At 36.5% G+C, this 26,972-nt stretch overlaps 1 protein-coding gene and 1 non-coding gene across 2 annotated transcripts in view; both read right to left on the bottom strand.

Moving 5' to 3' along the window:
* Positions 1-26,972, bottom strand: part of ZFAND3 (zinc finger AN1-type containing 3) — a 367,578-nt gene that overhangs the window by 117,963 nt on the left and 222,643 nt on the right. The window lies entirely within an intron of this gene.
* LOC129067985 (U6 spliceosomal RNA) lies at positions 17,831-17,934 on the bottom strand. Its single transcript, XR_008528809.1, has one exon. It is a non-coding gene; the product is annotated as a U6 spliceosomal RNA (small nuclear RNA).

Genomic DNA, 26,972 nt, shown 5'->3' with positions numbered 1-26,972 from the left:
AAAAAAAAAAAGACAACAGCCATTTGGTGGGAATGAATCAAAATTATACCTATTTTTTGGTCAGATCAGCAAAAAACATATATTTTTGGTGTGCCACAGAATGTTATTAATTAGTTTATGTCTGCCATGAGATGAAAAAGGCTGAAAAATCACTGGCATAAGGGACTGGCACCCCAACCCCCACATAGGGTCAACTGGACTAGATCAGTACAATACTCCTATGATTTTTTTTCAGCTGCTGATTACTAGACAGTATGGGTGGGGAAATAATCTGAACTTTCTACCAGGCTATATTAAATTCTATTATTGCCTTACAAAACTCTGAGTATATGAATTATAATAAAACCGTATTAGGCTGATACTAGTTTATTGAAAATAACTACAACTTCTAAAAAAAAGCCAACTACAATTTCTAGGCAATTACAAACTCTGTTCTTTATAAACTACAAAATAACATGACTCTAATTTAAAATTCTATTTTAAATTAATGAGGCCACGGTATGTTTATTTCTCTTTTACTGATTGCAACTCAGGCTCACTCCTGATTCTCAAATGGACAAAGGCTACTAAGACAATGTTCTGAATATTTACAGCTCCCTATCAAATAAAAAAAAAATTATTAGAAAGCCCTTCTTAGAAAACATCTTATACTACCTAAATAATTCAATGTTTTTGTCTAAAATTAATTTAAGACAGGTGAAATATGTATATCTAACATTCATTTAAAAATAGTAATTTTTGCCCTGGCTGGGTGGCTCAATGAATTGAATGCTGGTGGGAAAACCAAAGGGTTGATGGTCTGATTCCCAGTCAGGGCTCATGCCTGGGTTGCCTGGGTTGAGGGCTGGGTTCCCAGTTAGGGGCATGCAAGAGGCAACCAACCTCACAATGATGAGTCTCTCCTTCTCTTACTCCCTCCCTTCCCCTCTCTCTAAAAATAAATAAATAAAATCTTTAAAAAAATAAAAATAATATTTTTCATTTAGGAATTTGCTTTTTATTTCACATGCAATGTCAGTAAATGTATTTTGAATAGGATGAAGAAGAGGAAGAAGTTGTCTCTTTTAAAATTATATTTAAGACTTCTTGCCAAGATGGAGGCATAAGTATATACACTTTGCCTCCTCCCACAACCAAAAGAAGGACAACAACAAATTTAAAAACAAAAAATAAACAGAACTGCCAGAAAATAGAACTGTATGGAAGTCCAACACCAAGGAGTTAAAGAAAGAACATTCACCCAGACTGGTAGAAGGGGCGGAGACGAGCAGCCAGGGTGGAGAGAAGGCATGGCCAGGCAGTGGCTGGAGGACCTGGTGGGTGAGACAGCAGCTGGTGGTCCCACATTTGCATGCAGATAAACTGGGAGGAACAGCTGGGGTGCGAGATAGACCCCGCAATCCAGGGTTCCAGCCCAGGAAAAGAAAACCTCAAAACTTCTGGCTGTAAAATTCTGTGAGGGTTGCAGCAGCAGGAAAAACTCCCAGCCTCACAGGAGTTTGTTGGAGAGACTCATAGGGTCCCAGAATGTACACAAACTCACCCACCTGGGAATCAGCAAAAGAAGGGCACAATTATCTTGTGGGTAGCAGGGGAAGTGACTGAAAGCCAGCCAAGAGCCAACCAAGCAGCACTCTTCCCTCTCGGAACCCTCCCCCACATACAGAGACACACACAGTGACCTGGGTTGCCCCACCTTGGCAAATACCTAAGGCTCTGCGCCTTCCAACGTTGGAGGTGCACCAAGACAAAGAAATATGGCCCAAATGAAACAAGAGATCAAAGCTCCAAAACCAGAACTAAGCGATGAAGAGATAGTCAAGCTATCAGATGTGCAGTTCAAAACACTGGTACTCTGGATGCTCACAGAAACGGTTGAGTATAGTCGCAAAACAGAGGAAAAGGTGAAGGCTGTGCAAAGTGAAATAAAGAAAAATATACAGGAAACCTAGTAAAGGGAAGGAAACCACGACTCAGATCAATGATTTGGAGAAGGGAGAGAGAAACATTCAACCAGAACAGAATGAAGAAACAAGAATTCAAAAAAATGAGGAGAGGCTTAGGAACCTGTAGGACAACTTTAAACATTCCAACATCCGACTCATAAGGGTGCCAGAAGGATAAGAGGAAGAGCAAGAAATTGAGAACTTATTTGAAAAACCTAATAAGAAGTTTTATTAGAAGGAGAAGTTCCCCAATCTGGTGAAAGAAAAAGACTTCCAGGAGATCTGCGAAGCTCAGAGAGTCCCAAGGAAGTACACACGAAAGCACATCATGATTACATTACTGAAAATTAAAGATAAGGAGAGAATCTTAAAAGCAGCAAGAGCAAAGGAGACAGTTACCTCCAAAGGAGTTCCCATAAGGCTATCAGCTGATTTCTCAAAAGGAACCTTGCAGGCAAGAAGGGGCTGGAAAGAAGTATTCAAAGTCATGAAAGGCAAGGACCTACATCCAAGATTACTCTCTCCAGCAAAGCTATCACTTAGAGTGGAAGGGCAGATAAAGTGCTTCCCAGATAAGGTCAAGTTAAAGGAGTTCACCATCCCCAATTATATGAAATGTAAAAGGAACTTATCTAAGAAAAAGAAGATAAAAAACTATAAACAGTAAAATAACAAACTCACAACTAATCAACTGAACCCAAAAACAAAAACAAAAACAAACTATGCAAACAACTAGAACAGGAACAGAATCACAGAAATGGAGATCAGAGGGGAGGGAGGCAAATGAGGAAAACGTACAGGGAATAAGAAGCATAAATAGTAGGTACAAAATAGACAGGGGGAGGTTTAGAATAGTATAGGAAATTGGAGAAACCAAAAAATTTATGTGTATGACCCATGGACATGAACTAAGGGGGTGGAAGGACTGCTGGTGGGAGGGGTGCAGGGTGGAGGGGAATGAAGGGGAGAAAACAATGGGACAACTGTAATAGCATAATCAATAAAATATATTAAAATATTTTTAAAAATAAAATTATATTTAATAGTGTGATACAGATTCCTCTTTAATCTGCATTAGTACCCAACAAATTAAGTGATGCTATTCTATGCAGACACAGCTAATTGTCCCTTACTCTTATTCTAGGTAGCCCAAGAAGAGGACTTTTAAGTGAAACCCTTCGTAACTTCTGATTCAGGCAATTAACTGTGTTTACATCTTGCAGAGATTGTACTTATCATTAACTCTGACCAATGAGAAAAAGGAAAACGAGATGTATTGTCACCCCTGGCACTCACCTTTAATAGCTAATGCTCTTGGCTTCTAATGAGGAATGTATGAGAAACAGCCGTGTGAAACATGTATTTTGAAGGGCTGTTATTGAGAGCATTGTTCACTACTGTTCTCACTATCCACTTTAGAGCTCAAAGGATGTTGACCTTTAAACATTGCATTTCCATTTTTCCTTTGACTCCTACAAATTTCAGATCTCAGTCTGCACTGTCTTTAAGAATTACACAGCTGTTTATGGCATGAATTGGTGTTCAGGTTTCTCTTGTCTTCATCTTACTAACCAATCTGAATTTTCCCTTTTTCCTGATTTCTTCATTTAAAAAGAAAAAGCTTCCTGTACTGCTATGTTTTACTAAACTACAATTTTTGGGGGGAAGAACTGGCGATAATTAAATACCACAATCTCATTTTTTTTTTTAATGTGGGGATTTCATAAACATTTGTAAGAAATATATACTTACGTCTGCATCTATATTGAAGTGAAAGCTACTATAATAAAACCAAAAGGAAGAAAAATTACTAGAAAAGATGTATCAAAATGGGAATAAAATTCCACATAAAATGCATTAGAATTTCTGTATGAGGAGACCAGAGTTAATGTATTTTATTTTTCATTTTACCTTTCAGGGCAAATAATGCATGCCAAAGAAATATCAACTAAACAGAACCAAACAGGCTTTAAGGCAAGACACACCAAATCTAAATAATATATTTAAAACAGAACCTGGAAAGTAATGGACAAACAAAAATGAACAGAGGATGCTTAGGAAACCAGGGCCAACACTGGCAAAAAGCAGGACAACAATTTCCCTTGCAGTTCACACTTCAATTATTTCAGCACATACTATACAAACCTAAAAAAAATCTGCTCTGAAAAGAAAGTGTAATTTCTTTTGCATCTTCAACCGTACTTTAGAGCAAAAGCATCTCCCTGACACAACCAACCGCAAAGCTCCCATTTCATGAAAGTGATTTACCATTTCACTTGGTTTCTGTATGTAACACTGTAGTGCAAACTCAAGGGAAAAGGCTAGCATGTCAAAGAAAACTGAAGCACACTGCCAACTTCTGTTTTAATATTGTGTTTATGATTTGATTGATGTTAAATTCCATTAGTCTTTTTTCCTAAAAACTAAAACTGAGAGTGACAAGGAAAATTACATTCTCTTCAGCCAAGTTCTTGCTGAGCGTTAGAGATGCTCGCATTACCTAATCCAGAATGAACTGTGGTGCTAGCATTCAGGAGCTCAAATTCTTCAAGATATAGCTAAAGGACAAGCTTTTGTTTCAGTTTTGTTCATTTCAGATACAAAAAACATTACAGACAACCTTATTTGCACAGATAACAATGTTTCCCCAAAAGTATCTTTTAAAAAGAGCAAGGATTATCCTTATTTTCAACCAAATTCAAGTCCAGCAGTATTTTTTAAATCAATCTTTTCCACTAACTATTCAGTTGGTCATGGTCAGAAAAAAAAAAGCACACCATAAATATTAATTAGCACACAGCTATGAATGCAAAACAAAAGGGGGAGGGGCATCGAGGGTCACTTTAAAGGGGGGAAAACTGCAAAACTGGCCTATACTAGCACTGATAATAATCGGAGGGACAGATTAAAAACTTTGAATTAGGTATTTATTGAACTGCTTGTTAAACTGGCTACAACTATCAACACAACAGAAGCTGTTCTTTGTGAGTACTCCTGTGACAGACCTTGTTCCAAAATCTATATTAAAAGAATTTCAAAGAATATTCTCATGTAATTTTGGAGCTTGAAGAGCTTTTAGAAATAGTGTACTACAAGGTTTTCGATATAAAAACAATTTTAAAAGTACCATCAGCATTTTAAAGAAACAAAAAATATCAGTGTACTGCAGACAGTAAGGTTAAATTTTATTTTAAAAAACTCTGACTTTGTTTTTTATATATGCACACAAAAATATGTATTACACATAGACATCTATGTGTGCAAAAATGGTTTAAAAATATTTTAGATAACAATGTAAAATGTATTTCTTATTGTAGGATGTAGCAAAAAAGTTATAATAACCAACGATCAAATATATATCTTCATTTTACACAAGGAAACTGAGATACAAAGAAGAAAATAAATCGACTTGTTCTAGGCATCTTAATCACTGTAGTGGGAGTTCAAGAATTCAAATGAGAAACACAAAAACACCTGACTCTAGAAGAGAAATGCACCCCACTAGTGATGCTACTCTGCAACTTTCTCAATGTTTTTGTTACTTAATATAAATTATATACTGTTAATCATCTATTCTTAAAAAACAAAAATAAAAAACCCCTAAACATTGTAAACTATTAGTCCTGAATGGCACTGAAAGATAATCCCTACTTCATCTTTGTCTCCCTTTCAGATGTTTCTTATAGCTGAAATCCAGTAATCACAATCTCTTTATGCTTCTTACAAGCAGCACAAGAAATACCAAAAATTTAAATAAGCATACTTTCCACTCCCCTCAAACTGGCCACACATGTGATCTCTTTAGTCCATGCAGGATTTGAAATGTGTATACTTAAAAAAAAAAAATCCTCACCTGAGGACATCTTTTCATTGCTTTGAGAGAGGAAGGGGGAGAGAGAGACAAAGCAACAGAGAGAGACAAACAGAAACATCAATTGCCTGCCTCCTATACTCACCCTGACTGGAGATCAAACCTGCAACCTAGGTATGTGCCCTGACCAGGACTCAAACCCACAGCCTTTCAGTGTACAGAACAATGCTTCAACTGACCAAGCCACACTGGCCAGGGAAAAATGCATATACATTTTAATCCAACAATTCCACTTTGAAAATTGTTTAAAAAATACAAGACAAGTATAAAAAGACGTGTGTGTGTGTGTATAAATATAAAATAAGTATATATATATTTTAAATGATGACAGTAAAGGACATAGAAATCAGCTTGAAGGGATACACAAGCCAAATCTGGGACAATTTGAGTATCAAATGACAGTAACAGATTATAACTTAGTAAGACAGAAATTTGTAGGTTCATATTGATACAATTTTTAAAATGGGAAAGAATTGAAAGCTCTTATTACAGTAGAAAGCAAACTAATAAATGCAGAAGAAATAAGGTAATTAATAAAAATCATCAATGGATACTAAAACTGTAGATGAACTTCTGAAGAGGAACAGAATATTAATATAGTCTCAAAGCAACTACCCAGAATTCTTATTAATTAGAGAGGAAGTGGTGATTTTATAGTGAAGAGACCTTGGGACAACCACCTTAAATCACACGCCTCCTAATACAAAGCAATGAGGACACAAAAAAAGAGTGTGTGATATTTCTCTAAAAAATGCTTAACTCGAATGTAATCATGAGGAAACATCAGAAAAATACAAATTGAGAGCCACTCTACAAAATAACTGACCTGTATTTCTCACTAATGTTAAGGTCAAGAAAAACAAACAAAAACAGGCCGAGACTAAAGAGACATTACAACCAAATGCAATGAATTAAACTCTGATCCAGGGGAGAAATAGCTATAAAAGTTATTACTGAGACAACTGCTGAAATCTGAATACAGACTATGGATTAGATAACAGAATATTATGAATACTAGATTTCCTAATTTTGATCATTTTACTGTGGTGATTACATGAGAATATTCTTTTTCTTATAGAAATACACACTGAAATATGTAAGGATAGAATGGTTAAAGAAAAGGTGTGTGTCTGTGTGAGCATGCACATGCATGCTTGTACTCATCCACACGTATATAGAATGATAAAACAAATGGGCAAAATGTAAATAACTAATAAATCTACATAAAGGATATAGAAAGCTCCCTGTATTATTTTAAACAACTTTTAAGTTTAAAATTGTATCAACATAAAAATTTAAAAATTTTTTATTTAAACAGAAGTATATATTTTTTAAATGCAATTATGTTGTATTATTTTCAAGACTTTATTTAAAGTTTATATAGGAGCAACCTAAGTGTCCAATGAGGAATGAATGAACAAAATGTGCTATATAAACTCTGACTAATGTGCCTTGGTTGGTTGAGCATCACCGCACAGGGCGAAAGTGTTTCCTCCTCTCTCTAAAAAAAAATAACTAAAAATATTAGAAATAAAATTTAAAAAATTTAAAAACCCATAAACTGTGCTATATATGCACACAGTGGAATATTATTCAGACTTAAAAAGGGAGAAAGTTCTGTCACATGCTACAACATGAATGAACTTTGAGGACATTATGTTAAATGAAATAAGCCAGTAACAACAACAAAAAAACAAACAAATGGTATATGACTTCACTTATATGAAGTACCTAGAGTACCTCAAATTCAAAAATACAGAAATCAGAAGAGTAGCTGTCAGGGGCTGGAGGGGAGAATGGAGAATTGTTGCATGGATAGAGAGTTCAGTTTTACAAGATTAAAAGAGTTTTGGAAGTTGGTTACATAGCGATGTGAATGTACTTAACACTACTGAAATGTACATTTAAAATGGTAAAGGTGGTGAGATTTATGATACATAAATTTTGTCACAATTAAACATTTTTAAATAGGATATCCAAGATGGCAGCAGAGTAGATAGGAGCTACATTAACCTCCTCCCAGCACCAAACTGTGATTGCAACTAAATTATAAAAAATCGTCATGAATAACCAACTGACCAATAGCTGGAAAAAAGCCTTATAACCAAGGACTTACAGAAGAAACCACATTACCACATTGAGACTGGCAGGAAGTGCAGAGGCTCAAGAGGACTAGCTGGGCTCCCACTGGTGGCAGCTGAAGTTTCAAGAGGGATATTTCTGAAGCCAGAGGGTTCCACCTCAGAAATATAGGGTCTAAACCCCAAGCTGGCTCCCCAGCCTGGTGCACCAGAACCAGGAAAGGAACCCAAATAATATCTGGCTTTGAAAAGCTCTGGGGTTTCTGTCCACCAGGGAGAGATGGCTAGAGATGCACAGAGCCTTATAAAGGGCTAACACAAAAAATTTCATTTGTAGCTGCTTACCCAGAGTTCTGGCAGAAGCAGGACAGAGCAGACTAGAGCCATGAGAGTAGAGTATGGCGGTGGTGGCTCTGGGGAGAAAGCTGAAGGGTCAGCCACCAGGATCCCTATGCGCAGTCATTCCCCATACTGCACAGGCCATGTTCCTCAGACAGAGCATTCACCTTCTTGTGGCATCAGCCTGGGAGGACGCAATAGCCCCACCTGCAAGAATCCCTTTCACCCTTTCATCTAACCCTGTGGAGCTTAAGCTGGGCTGCTGAGGAATACAGCTGGAGGCAATTACACTGCTTAAGCCTAACAGAAAACCTGCAGGCAAAGCCAGATCTCTAGGAGCTTTGACATTTTAGCTGACCCTCCCCAGGGGCCCCAGCTGGTGAAAGCCCGCCTTCATGCACAGCTTGGTTCTTTCTGCACACACACAGGCCCAGAAGAGGAAGCCACAAGCTGTGGATCAATGATAGCTTCAAATAAGTTGCCCAGGGCCAGTCAAAGTCTGTATCTAACATAGGCCTCCACCAGAGTCTTTGTAAGATCTATGAAATACACAGGAAAAAAGCACAGAGGCAGCCAAAATGAGAAGACAAAGAAACAGGCACCAAAGGAAAGAATAAGACAATTCTCCAGAAGGAAAAAATAAATGAAAAGGAAGCAAGGGATTTATCAGATACACAGTTTACAAAAATGATTATAAGTATGCTCAAAAGCATAAAAAAAGACATAGAAGCCATAAAAAGGACCTGATAGAAATAAGGATTATGATATCTGAAATAAACACATTAGGGGGAATAAATAGCAGGCTGGAGAAGCAGAAGATCAAATCAGCAATTTGGAAGATGAGGTAAAAAAAACAAACAAAAAAACCACCCAATCAGAGCAGCAAAAATAAAAAGAACTTTAAAAAATGAGGAGCGTCTGAGCAACTTTTGGGAAACATGAAGCGTAACAACATCTGCATCACAAGAATACCAGAAGAAGAAGAAAGTGAGCAATGAACAAGAAACTATTTGAAAAAATAATGACCAAAAACATCCGTAACCTAGTGAAGGAAAAAGACACACAAGCCCAGGAAGCACAGAGATTCCCAAACAAGATGGACCCAAAGGGGCGCACATCCAGACACATCATAATTAAAATGGCAAAGCTTAAAGACAAAGAAAGAATCTTAAAAGCTGCAAGAGAAAAAGCCATCAGTTACCTACAAGGGAGTTCCCATTACACTGTCATCTGATTTCTCAACAGAAACATTTCAGGCCAGCAGGGAGTGGCATGAAATATTCAAGGTGAAGAAAATAAAGAACCTACAACCAAGGCTACTTTACCCAGCAAGGAGAAATAAAGAGCTTCACAAACAAGAAAAAGCTAAAAAACTTAGTTACCACCAAACTAGTAGTGCAACAAATGTTAAAGGGCTTGCTTTAAGAAAAAAGAAAAGAAAAGAAGGAAAATAGTTAAAAAAAATAAAATGACAATAAATATGCATATATCAACAATCACTTTAAATGTAAATGGCTAAATGATCTGGCTCAGTGAACTTAGTGCCAGCCTGCAAACCAAAGGGTTGCCAGTTCGATTCCCGTCAGAGCACATGCCTGGGTTGCAGGCCAGGTGCCCAGTAGGAGGCACGTTGAGAGGCAACCACACACTGATGTTTCTCTCCCTCTCTTTCCCCTCCCTTCCCCTCTCTCAAAAAATAAATAAATAAAATTTTTAAAAGGAAAAAGAAAAAAAGACATAGGGTAGCAGAACGGTCAGAAAACAAGACCCGTATGCGTGTTGTCTCCAAGAGACCCACCTCAGAATGAAAGATACATACAGACTGGACGTAAAGGGATAGATATTTCATGCAAATGGAAAGGGATAAAAGAGCTGGGGAAGCAAAACTTATGTCCCAAAAAAATGGACTTTAAAACCAAGGCTATAGTAAAACACAAAGAAGGATACTATACAACAAGAAAGGGAACAATCCAACAAGAAGATATAACCCTAGTAAACATTTATGCACTGAACACAGAGGCATCTAAATATGCAAAGCAAATTATGATGGACATAAAGGGAGAGATGGACAGAAATGCAGTCACAGTTGGGGATTTTACCACCACATGACATCAATCAATAGATCTTCCAGACATAAAAATCAACAAGGAGACAGTGGCCTTAAATGACATTTTAGATCAAATATATTTAATCAGTATCTACAGAGCATTTCACCCCAAAAGAGCAGAATATATATTTTCAGGTACATATAAAACATTTCCTATGATAGACCACACAGGACAGGAAACAAGTCTCAATAAATTTAAGAAGAATGAAATCATACCAAGCATCTTCTCTGACCACAAAGCAATGAAACTAGAAGTCAGTCACAAGGAGAAAACTGAAAATACACAAAGATATGGAAGCTAAATAACATGTTATTAAACAATGAATGTATCAACAATGAGATCAGAAAATAAAAAGATACCTTGAAACAAATGAAAATGAGAACACAACACACCAAAATTTGTGGGACAGAAAAAGCAATCCCAAGAGGGAAATTCATAGCATTGCAGGTCTATCTCAAAAAACAAGAAAAAGCTCAAATAAGCAATCTAACTTTACACCTAAAGGAACTTGAAAAAAGAATGACAAACAAAGCCCAAAGTGAGTAGACGGAAGGAATAATAAAAATCAAAGCAGAAATAAATGAAATAGAGTTTAAAAAAAAGATATAAAATATCAATGAAACCAAGAGATGGTTCTTTGAAAAGATGAACAAGAGTGACAAATCTTTAACCAGAAGCATCAAGGAAAAAAGAGCAAGTGCCCAAATAAAATTAGAAATGAAAGAGGAAAAATAACTTACAACAAAGAAATACAAAAAATATTATGAGCAACTGTACATATTGTACAACCTGGATGAAATGGATAAATTCCTAGAAACATACAATGTACCAAAACTAAACCAGGAAGTATCAGAGAATCTGAATAGACAAATGTCACCTAGTGAAAGTGAAGCAGTAATCAAAAAACTACCAACAAACAAAAGCCCTGGACCAGATGGCTTCGAATTTGACCAAACATTCTGAGAACTAACAGCTGTCTTCCTCAAACTATTCCAAATAATTCAAGAGGAGGGAAGACTCACAAGCTCATTTTATGAGACCAGCATTATCCTAACTCCAAAACCAAATAGAAAGTACAAAGAAATAAAATTATAGGCCAATATTCCTGATGAACCTATGATGCTAAAATCCTCAAAAAGATATTACCAAACTGAATGGGGCAAAACATCAAAAAGATCATACTTGATCATCAAGCAGGATTTATTCCAGGGAGGAAGGGTTGGTACAACATTTGCAAATCAATAAATGTGGTATACCACATAAACAAAATGAGAGATAAAAACCACATGATCATATCAATATATGTAGTAAACACATTTGATAAAATCCAGCACCCATTTATGATAAAAACTCTCAGCAAAGTGGGAGTAGAAGGAACACACTTAAACATAATAAAGGACATATATGACAAACCCAGTGCCAGTATCATACTCAGTGGGGAAAAAACTACAAGTAATCCCTTAAGACTGGAACAAGACAGGTATGTCTGCTTTCACCTCCCTTATTCAAAATAGAACTGGAAGCCCTATCCATAGCAATCAGACAAGGACAAATAAAAGGCACCCAAATTGGAAAGGAAGAAGTAAAACTGTCATTATTTGAAGATGACATGATACTATACATAGAGAACCCTAAGGATTCCACCAAGAAACCACAAGAAGAGATAAATTGAGTGAAGTAGCAAGATTTAAAATTAATATCTAGAAATAAGCTGCAATTTTATATTCCAATAATGAACAAAATCCGGGAAATTAAGAAAACAATCCCATTCACAATTGCTTCAAGAGGAATAAAATACCTAGGAATAAATCTAACCAAGGACGTAAAAGACCTATACTCCGAAAATTTTCAGACACTAAGGAAAGAAACTGAAGAAAATACAAATAAGTGGATGTACATACCATGTTCATGGATAGGAAAAATTAACATCATTAAAATGTCCATATTACCCAAAGCAATCTATAGATTCAACACAATTTCTATCAAGATTCCAATGACGTATTTCACAAAACTAGAACAAATATTTCAAAAATTTATATGGAACCACAAAAGGTCCTAAAAAGCAACAGCCATCTTGAGAAAGAAGAACAAATTGGAGGAATCAAACTACCTAATATCAAACTATGCTTTAAGGTCATAGTAATCAAAACAGCACAGTACTGGCATAAAAACAGACATATAGATCAATGCAACAGAATGGACAGCCCAGAAATAAACCCATGCCTTTACAGTCAATTAATATTTGACAATGGAGGCAAAAACATAAAATGGGCTAACAATAGTTTATTCCATAGATGATACTGAGAAAACTGGACAGATACATGGAGAAAAATAAAACTAGTCCAGTTTCATTTTTCACCTCCTTATACCACACACAAGAATAAATTCAAAATGAATTAAAGACTTAAATTTTAGACCTAAAACCATAAAAATCCTAGAAGAAAATATAGGCAATAAAATCTTGGACACTGCTCATAATATTTTTCTGATACATATCTCAGACAAGGAAAACAAAACAAAAATAAACAAACGGGACTACATCGCGCTAACAAGTTTTTGCAGCACAAAGGAAACCATCGCCAAAATAAAAAGACAACCCACTGAATAGGAGAACATATTCTCCAATAATATATCAGATAAGGAGTTAATATCCACAATATATAAAGAACTTATAAAACTCAACACCCAAAAAACAAATTATTCAATGAAAAAAATGAGCAAAAGACCTTAATAGACACTTCTCCAAAGAGGACATACAGATGGGCAATAGACATACGAAAAGATGCTCAAAGTCACTAATCATTAGAGAAATGCAAATTAAAACTGCAGTGAGGTATCACCTCAAACTGGTCAGAATGGGTATCATCAATAAATCAACAAACAAGTGATGGCATGGATGTGGAGAATGGGGAACTCTTTTGCATTGCTGGTGGGAATGCAGATTGGTACAGCCACTGTGGAAAGAAGTATGGAGATACCTCAAAAAATTAAAAATGGAACTACCTTATGACCCACCAATTCAACTTCTGGGAATTTATCCAAAGAAACCCTAAATACTAATTCGAAAGAACATAAGAACCCCTATGTTCATTGCATTGTTATTTGTAATTGCCAAGATTCAGGAGCCCAAGTAGATACAACTATGGTACATTTACATAACGGAATACTACACAGCTATAAAAGAGAAGAAAATTTTAGCCTTTGCAACAGTATTGATGGACTAGAGAACGTTATACTAAGTGAAATGAGCCAGTCAAAGAAAGACAAATACCATATGATTTCACTCATATGTAGAATCTAATGAACAAACAAGCAAAACAGCGACAGACTCAGAGAGCAGGCTGTAGGAGGAGGGCCATTTCTCAGGTGGGGGGACAAAGCAAAAAAGAAAACTCATGGATGTGGACAATAATGTAACGACTGCAGAGGGAGGTAGATGGTGGTGGAAGGGGGTATAAGAGGGATAAGTGGTAATAGAAAAAATACAACAAAATTAAATAAAATTTAAAATATTTAAATGAGTTTTGTTTTTAAGCTATATATACAATAGTCACTGAAACCCCACAAGTGTCCTTTAAGCAATGAGGCAGATCTATATGTACAGACACAGTGGCAAAAAAAAAAAGTGTAAAACGTAGGCTTACAAAATACTACATTTAATAAACTATGTATAAAAATTAGGTTTTTCAGTTCTTTTACCCATTTATCCCCCCAAAGTCTAACAGAGATGCACCATAACTTTAGGAATTAGTTGAATTAGGAAGTAGAATATTATTTTCTATACTTATGCCATGATTGGCCTTTTTTAAAAGATACGTATTTTTTACAATACTGAAAAACAAGCATATAGAACATGGCAAATACCTGCATTCTCATCTACTATAAACTAGTATCTGTTGCATTTGCACCATGACTGTCTCATACTATATTAGCTTTTATTCAAAATTACTTTTTGCATAAATCCACGCTGACACATGTATCTAATTTTCATTTTAAATTCCAAGTACTACTCTATCTGATGAACATATTATACTCCCCTCCTGACTACTCAGGCAAATCCCTGGGAAAATTCTACAAATCCTTGATAAAGCTAGAATGAAAATGTGTACAGAAAAGGTTAAACAGGGAGAGGGAGAGTGGCCAATTAAGTTCTTCCATATGTTTTAAAACTGATTATGGACAATTCTAACCTTTAAGTTGCCAGGGATCGTTGACATTGGACAGGCAAAAGTCTCTAATTTTATACACCCTTAGTACTCATTCTTTCCAAATAATATTTAGTTTTGTAAGGTTTACCTTTGGTAAGAAAGCAAATTTTAAGAGGGAGAAGACATTAAGTTGTAGAAGTAAGGCCTGGCATCTTTTAATTATATTAATAAAAAAACAAACAAAACAAAACAAACAACAAAAAACAAATCCCACTTAGAGAAAGAGATATTGGCCAAATCCTTTAGGGCAGGGTTTGTCAAACTTGTAAAAATCTGGAACACTGACAATATAGCCCATTGATCCCAGATTGAGAAACTATGATCTAGGTTTAATCTCCTAATCTTACATTAAAAACAAAACAAAACAATACAAGACGAAACATCCATGTTTTTACTTCCACCTTAAAAACAAAAACAGTCAGATCCCAGTTAGCTTGAGCTTCAAATCAAGATTTCAGGGAGTGAATGATCCAAGAGCTTCAAGAGACAGTAATGCTCCAATCACACTGACTATACAGTAAGAGATTCAGCTCGTTTTTGGTGTGTCTTGCTTTCAACCTTTTGAAACCTTAGTAACTAGAATTACATCTAAACCTCTGAGATTACTGTTACTTGGTAAAGACTAGGAAAATCTATTGACATTGAAATAGTACAGGTGACAACTGCCAAACTTCTAAGTGATGCCAGAAATACCCACCCCCTCCTTAAAAAAAATTAAAGCATTGGATGGGGGAAAATACTTTCGACTATCTTTTCCTATAAAAATATATTTGTAGACGCTGCCTCAAATACTTCGAAGAGGCCTAGGATAAACCTTGCCTTTTACAAGCATCCCATTTTTATAATTTTCTTGTACATTCTTCCCAAATCCAATTAAAAAGGTTATCTGCTTTTTTTTTAATTGGTAAAATTCATTTAAAGTTCACACATTTTAAAATATCTGTATAAAATAAAAAGTCATGAGCCCTCTTGTAAAGAGCTAATGGGCCACCATGCTAAGCACAATCTCCTGTCTTGATTGCAAAGGGCTGTACTGCATGTATCACCTCTGCCTTTACCATATAGGAAAAAGCAAAATGTGTCATTAATAGGCTAGAGAGTAATAAAGCTTTCTAGCAGAGCTACTTCTACTCTTAGGGTCCTGAATACAGCAATGGCAGAGAAAAAAAAGGTGAGGTGATTAAGACCAGAGAAGTAAGAACAGCTGATGAATCTTTGAAGTCTTGAAGCCCCACTTATCTATATGCGGATGCCCACGAGGGAGAGTGTTGCCCCCCTGCTTTTACTCTACCCTTTCCTTACTTTGGCACCTGCATTAATTGTAAGTAGCTCCCTTCATCGAAAATACATATTAAGATCATGTGAAGATACTGAACTTGAGTTGGAAGAGGTGAGACCAGTCTCAACATGGAGGTGAAATGGCTGCCCAGTAACCCCGAGCCCAACTCCGGCCGCCAGCAGGAGGAGGGCCATGATCCAAAGGAACAAAAGCACTTGAGAAAAATGTTTATTGGCAGTTTGAGCTTTGAAACCACTGATGATAGCTTTTTAAGAGAATATTTTGAGAAATGGGACAATGCTCACAGATTGTGTGGTGATGAGACCCACAAACAAAATGTTCTGGGGGCTTTGGTTTTGTGACTTACTCTTGTGTTGAAGAGGTGGATGCAGCAATGTGTGCTCAACCACATGACTGATGGGCCATGTAGTGGATCCAAAGAAAGTTGTTTCTAAAGAGGATTTTGTAAAGCCTGGTGCCCATTTAACAGTGAAGAAAATTTTTGTTGGTGGTATTAAAGAAGATATAGAAGAATATAATCTGAGAGACTACTTCGAAAAGTATGGCAAGACTGAAACCATAGAAGTTATGGAAGATAGGGAGAGTGGGGAGAAAAAAGAGAATTTGCTTTCATAACTTTTGATGACCATAATACAGTTGATAAAATTTGTTGTTCAGAAATACCACACTATAAATGGGCATAATTGTGAAGTGAAAAAGGCCCTTTCTCAACAAGAAATGCAGTCCTCTGGATTGTAAAGATGCTGTGGAGATGGATCTGGCAACCTTATGGGTCGTAGAGGAAACCTTGGAGGTGTTGGAGTAACTTTGGCCATGGTGGAAACTCTGGTGGAAGACAAGTCTACAGTGGAGGTAGCAGCAGAGGTAGTTACGAAGGAGGTGATGGTGGATATAATCGATTTGGAGGTGATGGTGGCAACTACGGCGGTGGTCCTGTAGTAGAGGAGGTGCTCCTGTAGTAGAGGAGGCTATGACGGTGGTGGAGGACCAGGATATGGAAACCGAGGTGGTAGATATGGTGGCAGTGGTGGAGGATGTGATGGTTACAATGAAGGGGAAACTTTGGTGGAAACTACAGTTATGGGGGGAACTACAATGATTTTGGAAATTACAGCAGACAACGGCAGTCAAATTATGGACTCATGAATGTGAGCAGTTTTGGCGGAAGAAGCTTAGGCAGCCCATATGGTGATGGTTATGGATCTGGTGGTAGCAGTGGTGGATATGGTAGCAGAAGGTTATAAAAACTCAGCAAAAAAGGGTTAAAGTTCTTAGCAGGAGAGTCATGAAAGATGCAGGTTACTTTGAGACGGTTGTCCCAAATGCATAGAAGAACCATAAAAATCTGCAACAGAAGGGATGATGATTCATAGTCAGAAAACTTATTGCATCTTAAACAAGGAAATCCTTCTTGTTCAGGATTGTCAGCCACAGTTTGTAAAAAAGTGTACCTACTGATTAATGCAATATAGTGTCAATGAGATGTACATTCCTGCGGTCTTTTATCTGTTGCAGCTTTTTCTTTTTCATTTCATTACATCAGGTATACTGCCCTGTAAATTATGGTAGTAGTACCAGAAATAAAAAATTAAGAAACTTTTTAAAAAATGATCACGTGAAAAAAAAGCCACTCCCTGTAAGAAAGGATTAGAATGTACAATTTGGGGAATTAATCTTTGATTTGCCCAATGTTGCTGCAAACATTCAAGAACATGCTAAGTCTGTTATATTTTATGTTTATTTACACTTGAACAGGCAGTCACTTGTCTGGTTTCCAGAACATGGAGGAGGGGATGTGAGGGCACAACTTATACACCCACTCTTCAGGAGAATGACAAATGTGAGTGTTTTAAAGGACCCCAAGAGTTCTCATCTTAGTTACAGAGTATTGCCCATGACGGGTGCCTTGTGTGGCTCGTCCCCAATGGAAGTGCTACTGTGCCCCAGCTCTAGGCATAAGTGATTCCTTTTTTTTTTTTAAATATGGAACGCTTCATTAATTTGCATGTCATCCTTGCACAGGAGCCATACTAATCTTTGTCTCGTTCCAATATTAGCATGTGTGCTGCCGAAGCGAGCACAATTCTTTGATCTACATTAAAGCATATATACCTTTAACCTATCAGCTTATGCTTTTCAATTAATTATAGATCAATATCACCTAATTTCCTGGGCAACTGTGAAAAAATTGTTATCAAGAAGTTATTTATGCATTTACCTTTAAAATGGCAATGAGTTAGTGGTTATAAGACTTGTTAAATTAGCACCATCATATTATTTTTTAAGAACCAAAAATTTGAACTGTAACATACTCCAATTCTTCCTGGAGACAAGTGAATACTGGGTCAACCTAGACAAGAATGCACGTTATTATACTTATGTAAGGCTAGATATGTTTGGTACAGTTTGTATATGATGCCAGGGCACAGAGGAAAAAAATATCGTCAAGTTCTACTTATCATGCATGTATGCATTATGAATATGCCTGTACTTTTTCATTAGCTGGAGCAGCCCAAGCATGCTTATCCTAATCAGAACGTTGCAGTTCAGGATTTGATAAATCTGAGATGAGAGTATGGCAAGAAACAGTGTTTACTGACATTCTGGGAGGTTAGTTCCACTCATCAAATAGCCTCGCCAGAAATTCTATTCTGCTGAACCCCAGATGGTTAGACTGCGTCAGACGTCAGGAAGATCACAACAGGAGGGCTACACCAAGGCCTGGATATCATTCAGATAATAATGAAAACATTTTCTACTTATTTCCTGATATTTTTTGTTGCATGTGCTTACTCATTATATTTACAACCCTGTAAGAGGTTATAAACTAGCAATGGTGATGGGATTCCTATTCTCTGTTCACAAAAAGATTGAGTAGCTCACAGAAAAAAAAAAAAATATGTTGGGTTAGCAGAGTTTGTGACTAAAGTTAAGATCCTGCCCCTCAGGCAAAAACCACATTATGTTTTACATAAGCTTTGAAGCAACTTGGTGTCCTATGAAACAAAAAGAATTAAATGGGACAAGTGTTGTTTGCCCAATAAGAAGAGTACACATTATAGAGAAACTGAACTCTGATTTCATGGGTTCTGGATATCCTATCATATAGTTTACCTTTTAAAATATAGTCATATATTTACTATTACATGTTAAAGTTTGCTTACCTTCTTATAATTTCTATCTATTGATAGTCTCTGATTCACAGTCATTGTAATCATGCCTTACTTTAAATATAATTATATAATTTTTAAACATATAATTTGAAACCCTTGTCCAACATCTCGGTCCCCTAAAAGAGAGTTTGTACTGTTTACTTTTTTTCCTGTGTACAGTAAAACTTTACATTTCTTTGCATGTTTTGTAACTTTTTGTTGAAAACTGGATGTTTAAGATAATATATTGTACCCACTCTGACTGCTTCCCCTTGCCCTTTTGGGAGGCTTGCTGTTTGGCTGGTTGGTTATTTGCTGAGTGGCCTAGCCAGACTGATTCTGTGAGGTCTATTGCCCCTGCAGATTGTAGCTTCTGACATCCTTGCTCAGACTTTCCACCCCAGTTTTTTTATTTACATCTGTTAGCCTAGATCGCTGGGGGTCACTCCTGGGGCCACATACAGCACTTAACAGATCAAAGGTTGTACTTAAGCCTCCATACCCAGTTAGATTTTCAGCCCTTACTGTTGAATGTGCCTATGTGTCTTGGAGACTTTTCACTTTTCCAGGAATTTACGATGTTGTCCTATACTTAGCCAGAGATGAGAAGCCTGGAGGCTCTCTTCTCTCTGGTCACTATTTGAGAGGGTGCAGCATCGGGCATGCACACAACCTTCCATACCTCCAGACATGAATGTGGAATGTGATTTTTATTTTTAAGCCTGGCTTTCTAGCAATACCTCCTGGGTCAGAATAAGTTATTTTTAGTCATGTTTGTTCATAGATTGTGCTTAAGCACCTTGAAGCCATTTCACTGATGAGTCTGTGTGTGGCTTGGGAAATGCTTTGAAGTCCATTCCACATTCTGCTCAAATTGCTCCTGAGTGGGTACTGTCTAGTGCATGCCCACAGCTTTCGAGATCCCAAGATATGGCTGTGATCCCAGGAAGGCTCTTTTTCACTGTCTTTTTCCTTCGTTCTGTTCAATTTCTGGCTGGTTTACATTTTTGCTTATCATTACCAGTATCATAGAGCTACCTTCCCCCTTAAGCTTGAACTGCTCTAGACTTTGTTCCAAATAAAGTCAGTGTGTTCACCACTCCTCCCACCACCACCCGCCCCTGCAACTGCCCAACGCAGAATCTCTACCACTACACAGGCACTGAGGGTCAGGACAACAGTTTGCTTCTCTCAGGAGTTGACACCCTGGGTTCACCTTGGCTTGCCCTTCCTGGTATAGAACCTCAGCCCTGTGAGCAAACTGGGTCCAGTATCTCTGGCTTGTTACGCCTAGAGTCCTTTTTATTGTATGAGTGGGAGCTGAGTCATGAAAGGAATCCCCAGTCCTCTCAGCCACCCATGTCCAGAAAAGTGTTTTTGCAATATAGGGCTGGAGGCAGAGTGACACTGCATTCCTAGCTCAGAGTTGAGGCAACAAAGAGCACTGTATTCTTGGTCACAAAAACCTTTAGTAGATGGCTGGGAGAGAGACTGAAAGGGAGCAGGCTGTGACTCAAATGCCACAGGTTCTTGCTGTTCTTACCAACATTTAGATTTTATTGACCAGGTGTTTTTCCACTTGCTTTGTGCCCTTAGGACAACTTCCAGAGATTAAAGATTTTTAAAAAATAATTTTTGGTAGATGGCTATTCACTGGGAAGAATGTCCACCAACCTTCTTACACAGTCATTCCAGAATTCCCACTCTGGACTACTTCTAGAAAATTAAGGCATGGATATATGACAGAATCTGCACCTTTCCTAGGTTAGTGGTATGTCTGCTCTGTTCTGATATGACCCAACAGTTTGTATTACAGAAAAAGAAAATGCAGAAATTTTTGTAAGAATTATATTAACAAGGAACTCTCATATACTAATTAAGCAACATGTTTACTGTCTTGCCTGTACCTAAGTATACATATTACTAAAAACTCAGAATGTGGGTACATTAAAAATGTATCACCCTCCTACTTTTCAAGAATTATTTTTAAAGGTTTCAAAGATAAAATAAACCATCACTTAAATGCTGGACATACGTGTCCAACTATGTATTATCATGGTTGCTTAGAAACCATGAGGCATTGCCTGAATAAGCAAAATTAGGGCAGCAGAAGGAAGAAATCCTTTGTTAAAAAGAGGTTTAAAAAAGTGCCTTGGCTATAGTTATAGATTTTGAAAATGGGAATGCAAAGTAAACAAACATAATAGAAGGTTTAGAATGTCACATGTAAAGATGTCTTCTCAAGCAAAGCACTTCAGATCTCTCTGCTCTTTTTTTCTTTTTTAAACTTTATTTATTTTTAAAGAGAGGAGAAGAGAAGGAGAAAGAAAAGGAAAGAAACATCAATGTGTGGTTGCCTCTCGCATACCCCCCCCCCATGGGGGACCTGGCCCACAACCCAGGCATGTGCCTTGACTGGGAATCGAACCAGAGACCCTTTGCTTCACAGTCTGGCACTCAATCCACTAAGCCACGGCTAGTTCTTTCTACTCTTGAATTACATACTTCATCTCAGTTGTAGTTCGCCAAGAAAAAAAGGGTAACTTTAATACATGTACAAAATTTACATAACCCCATATATCAAAGTGTCTAAAAAACCACCAAGAAAGAAAAGCTGACCTATATTTATGAACTCCAAAGTTCAATGTGAAATCAACTCTACATGAGGCTCAGGAGGTGTAAAAATTTAATTTCCACTCAATTCTACTTAATAGCAATGAATCAGATAAAAAGCAACCCATATTATCAACAACTCTGTACATTTAACAGAAGGTTTCAAACCTGGTTATGTTTAAAAACAAGAGAGGACCTACAAAGAATGTAGTTCCTCTAATCACATACAGGAAACATTTACTTAAAATGACTTTATGAAACATCCATCAATTTATATTTGGTTTTATCTAAGCAAATAGTGGTCTTTAATAATTAAATGAATTTAAATTCTAATTTTTAGTATTGACTCTGAATCATTACCCTCTAGGAAGATATATGTATGTCTAAATTTAAGTAATCAACCCCCTCTGAAATAAAGCATAATAAAAAATAAATTGTAAAAGTGGTTTAAAGTAAAAATTTCTTAGTAAGAAAAGAATATTCTATTCCTTTTTAAGAGGAATAAAATGATTGTTAAAGTTTACAATAGTTACAGTTTCCGGTAGCAGTTAGGAAAATTACTTTAGAAACTAGTAAGAAACATCACATAAAGTTCAAAAAATTCTTGGGCATAGTCCGTCTTAGAAGCTTTTACAGTTCACTTGTTTGTGAACTACAAATATTGAAAGACTTACACAATTTGCAAATGGTGCTGATTTTCCTGGCTGTGCAGAGATCAAATAAAAAAAAGACAGGACTCGCCATTCAAAAAGGGTGACGGCCCCTCCTGCACATTCTAAAGGTCAGCAGAAGAACCTTGATGCCTCTTTGTATTTAATAATAGTGTTGTCTCTGCACAACCTGACTTCCACTTAACTTTCCTTGATCATCTCTTAAAACATGATGAACAGTCTGAAATTTCTGAGAAAAAATGGACTATTTCTTATTCTCCTATATTCACACTAATTCTAAGGCTAGAGAAGTTGTATTTAGGGTCCAATCTCATTGTGTTAATACATGTAAGGCACATTGAATAGTTCCTAGCATATAGTAAATCCAATAAACAGGAACTGCTATCTTCATCCTTGTCTTGCAGACAACCTCCCCAACACAGAAGTCATGAGGGCCTCTTCACCTCATTTCTAATGACATTTATCACCGTTCTACTTCAGTTAACCATTCCCAAGGTAATAGTGACCCTCAGGACCCCAAACAACCCATTTCAGAAAATCTTTAACTCACTACCATGTTCTCCGACCACAATCTACTTGGCTCCCACAGTCTGTACTCCTTTCCTTTATTCTTACAATTCTTGCTTTTCTTTTTTTTGGGGGGGGGGGGGTTCTTTTATAATAGCATTTATTGTTTCAGGCTATAAAAACGCTATGTTTGCTATATAAAATAAGAAATCCAGATATGTACAATGTACAAACAAACAAAAAACACAATGACCAACTGTTCAAATTTTCCCAAATTTTCATTAATAGTTTATATCTGATCCCATATGCTACTTTTTCCTCAGTATTATATAGTATCATTTTCTCATAAAATGAAATATTTCTTGAAAACATTATTTTCAGTGGTTTTATTATATATGTATTTATATTATTTTCAATTCTCCACCACTGTTGATAATTCCTTCATGTTTCTCTAAAGATATACCCTTTACAATATTAGCATCTATTTACAGAAAGAGAGTTAGTTACTCAGTCAATGAATTGGTGCTTACTCTTGAATTGTTTTACAAATGGGTTATTTCAGTGTACACTGTAACAGAATAGGAGAGAGCCTGCTGTGAGTTTTGTTTTGCTTTGTTTTGTTTTTAACTTTTATGAGATTAAAGTGAAAAACTATGTAAAAAATTAATGTCATGTATTTGGGAGATTTCCCCATTGTTGATTTTTCACTTAGTTTTCAGTGTTTCATAACAAAACTGAAAAATCACTTGGGAGGTGAGGGGTATAGCTTTCTCCATTGCAATTCTTGCTTTTCTTTCCCAGTTCCTCTTAAGTTACCCTTAGCTTCTTGCCAGCCTTACGTCCTTATCCAACCAGTAAATTCCTATGGTCCATTATGTGGACTACTGTCACCAATCCCTTTCAATCTTATCTTCTGTTCAATGGGCCCTGCAAACAAACCAACCCCCAACCCGAGATCAGTCCCACAACTTGCTTCTAATCTAAACTGCCACATTCTGTTGGAAAGATTTATACAACTGGGTGCACTAGGGCCATTTCAAGCCAACTAGCCCCCCTTCAACTTGCCCTATGTGCTGGTTCCTTACCAGTAGCATATAAATATGCTAAAAATCTCTTCCCATGACACATGCTGAAAAACAAACGAAAAGGTCTTTGGTCTCTCCTTTCTCTTTCAAGATTCTCAAGATAGAAAATCTACATGACCTTAGGTTAGACAAGGATTTTTCTGATGCAACTCGAAAAGCACAACCCATGGAAAAAAATTAATAAATTGAACATAATTAGAATTAAAAATCTGTTCTGCAGAAGGTACTGTCAAGAGAATGAGAAGACAAGCAAGACTAGGAGAAATATTTCCAAAAGACATATCTAATAAAGGACTCATTCGAAATACACAGAAACTCTTTTAAAAATCAACAGTAAGCCCTGGCTGGTGTGGCTCAGTGGATTGAGTGCCGGCCTGCGAACCAAAGGGTCGCTGGTTCAATTTCTAGTCAGGGCACATGACTGGGTTGTGGGCGAGGTCCCCAGTCGGGGGCATGTGAGAGGCAACCACACATTGATGTTTCTCTCCCTCCCTTTCTCCCTCCTCCCCACTCTGTCTAAAAATAAATAAATAAAATATTTTTAAAAAATTAACTATAAGAACAAAAACAATACAATTAAAATCTGGACCAAGGCTTTAACAGACATCTCTGTTAAAGGAGATATACCGATGACACATAAGTATATGAAAAGATGTCCCATATAATAGGTCATCAGGGAAATGCAACTTAAAGCAACAAGATGTCAGTATACATCTATTAGAACAATCCAAATCCAGAACACTGAAAACATCAAATGCTGGGGAGGATGTAGGGCAACAGGAATTTTTGTTCATTGCTTGTGGGAATGCAAAATGGTACAGCCACTTTGGAAGGCAGTCTGGTGATTTCTTACAAAACTAAACACAATCTTACCATGCAATCAAAGCAGTCATGCTCCTTGGTATTTACTCAAAGTAGCTGAAAAATTACATTCACATAAAAACCTGCACGTGGATGTATAAACTTCATAGAAGCTTTACTCAAAATTGCCAGAACATGGAAGCAGCCAAAATATCCTTCAGTAGATAAACAGACAGATAAAATGTGGTACATCCAAACAATGGAATATTATTCAGTGCTAAAAAGAAATGTACTATCAAGCCATGGAGAGACACAGAGAAACCTTAAATATATATTACTGAGTGGGGGGGGGGCGCAATATGAAAAGGCTACATACTGTATGACTCCAATGATGTAACATTATGAAAAAGGCAAAACTATAGGGACAGTATATAGATCCGTGGTTGCCACGGAAGGGAGGGATGAATAGGTGGAGCACAGAGGATTTCTAGGGCAGTGAAACTACTTTGTATGATACCATTAACAGAGGATATGTATCATTATACATTTGTCTAAATCCATAGAATATACAGTACCAAAAGTGAACCCTATAAACTTTGAGTGGTAATGATGAATATGCAGGCTTATCAATTATAACAAATGTACCATTCTGGTGGGTTATGTTGATAATGGAATAGGCTGTGCATGTGTAGGGTATGGGGGAAATTTGGGAAATATCTGTACCTTCCTCTCCATTTTGCTGTAGACCTAAAATTACTCTTAAAAAAAAAAAAGTCCATTAAAAAGAAAGATTCTCAAGATATATATTCTTGTTTGATTTAGCTTAAGAGGTGCACACAGAAATAAGATCAGAGGAAGTAATGCCTATGCGAGGACTAAAAACTCAAAACCACCACCACCTACTATCTGTTCACTGAGCAATTGATTACTGAGGCACAGATACTGTGGCTAGTTGCTTTAACCTGTTTTAAGGAAGTAGGAGGAAAGGAAATGGAGGCTCACAAATTAATTTGTCTAACAGCTAATGCAGTGTAGAAACAAACAGAACATATCTCCAGAAAGCAAATACAGATTGAAAGAAATAATAAAACTGAGAAGCGATTTCCTTAAAGCATTCCAACAGTCCCTAGAGAGGTGAAATTCCTCAATGTGAGAAACTGGTTTGGTAACACTGGAGAAGAGGTAAACCTCCTGTCAGTGCCATGCTTAACTGACAAGCTTTGATTTTAAGCCAGCCGTTATATTACTGCAGTTATTCTCCTTGAAGAATCTGAGATTCTAAACTGTAATGTGCCTTCTTAATTTAGCATTTACACTATGATAAAGTTTGAAGATTAAACCCACAAGTTCAACACAGGTCCATTACTGCATAAGGCTTTTAAAATTATTTTTAGGAAGTAATATTAGAATAGTTGTATCTATGAAATTAAATGTTTTAACTGTAAAATAAATACCATAGATAAATGACAATTCTTACTGGTTATTCAGTTCTTTTTTAAAAAATTTAGGTCAACTTTTTAAAATGTCTACTAAAGTCATTCTTTTTTGAGAACAATTCTTTAGAACTGATAGTTTTCTATATACCTAACATCTGTATTTGGGGAGAAGACCCATTATCAGCTTGTGAAAGAGAATCTCTTTTTATTTTTTCTTCTAGCTTTGTTAATATCAATTTTCAAATCACACTGGAAAAATTATCTTGTTTATTTTTAGGTGTTTTGGTCAAGAGTCTTTAAAAAGACACAGCATTTTTTTAAGACAACTCAAACGACACAGACTGTGCTCCCTCTGCTGGCTTTGCAATATGTCTTTTTAGATGTTCCTTACACACTGAAGTAGAAATACAAAATATTTTTTTTCCTAATAAAATAACTAGAGAAGGACCAACACATTTAATGTATTGGGTGGCCTTTCATCAAAGCAGATTTAGTAAAGGGTCCATTCAACCAATCTCAGTGGACTTTCCCCTTTCTTATTCTGGATTATTTTCTTGTATTTTAACATCTCCGTTTTTCATTCAGCCCAGGGTGGAGGTAAGAAAAGTAAAAACTTCATACAAAGAGAAAGAGGAGGGACTAGTTCATTTTGCTAAATAAAAACACTGAAGAAATGCAGTTTGGCATACCCGAGTTCATACAAAAGCTGAAATTGAATATAAAACATAACTGGTAAGTTCAGATCTATTTCAATAAGCTGAGCAACACACTACATCAGTAAAAAGGCTAACTTTGTATTAATGTTTTAATACAAAGCACGATATTAGGAAATCAATGCACAATATTCTCTCATT

The sequence above is a fragment of the Pteronotus mesoamericanus genome, unplaced genomic scaffold (assembly GCF_021234165.1).
Source record: "Pteronotus mesoamericanus isolate MK-2021 breed Mesoamerican mustached bat unplaced genomic scaffold, CSHL_Meso_final contig_20, whole genome shotgun sequence".
In the NCBI taxonomy this organism is placed as follows: Eukaryota; Metazoa; Chordata; class Mammalia; order Chiroptera; family Mormoopidae; genus Pteronotus; species Pteronotus mesoamericanus.
The sequence above is the reverse complement of the archived record's forward strand: the minus strand, read 5'-3'. Positions and strand labels throughout refer to the sequence as shown.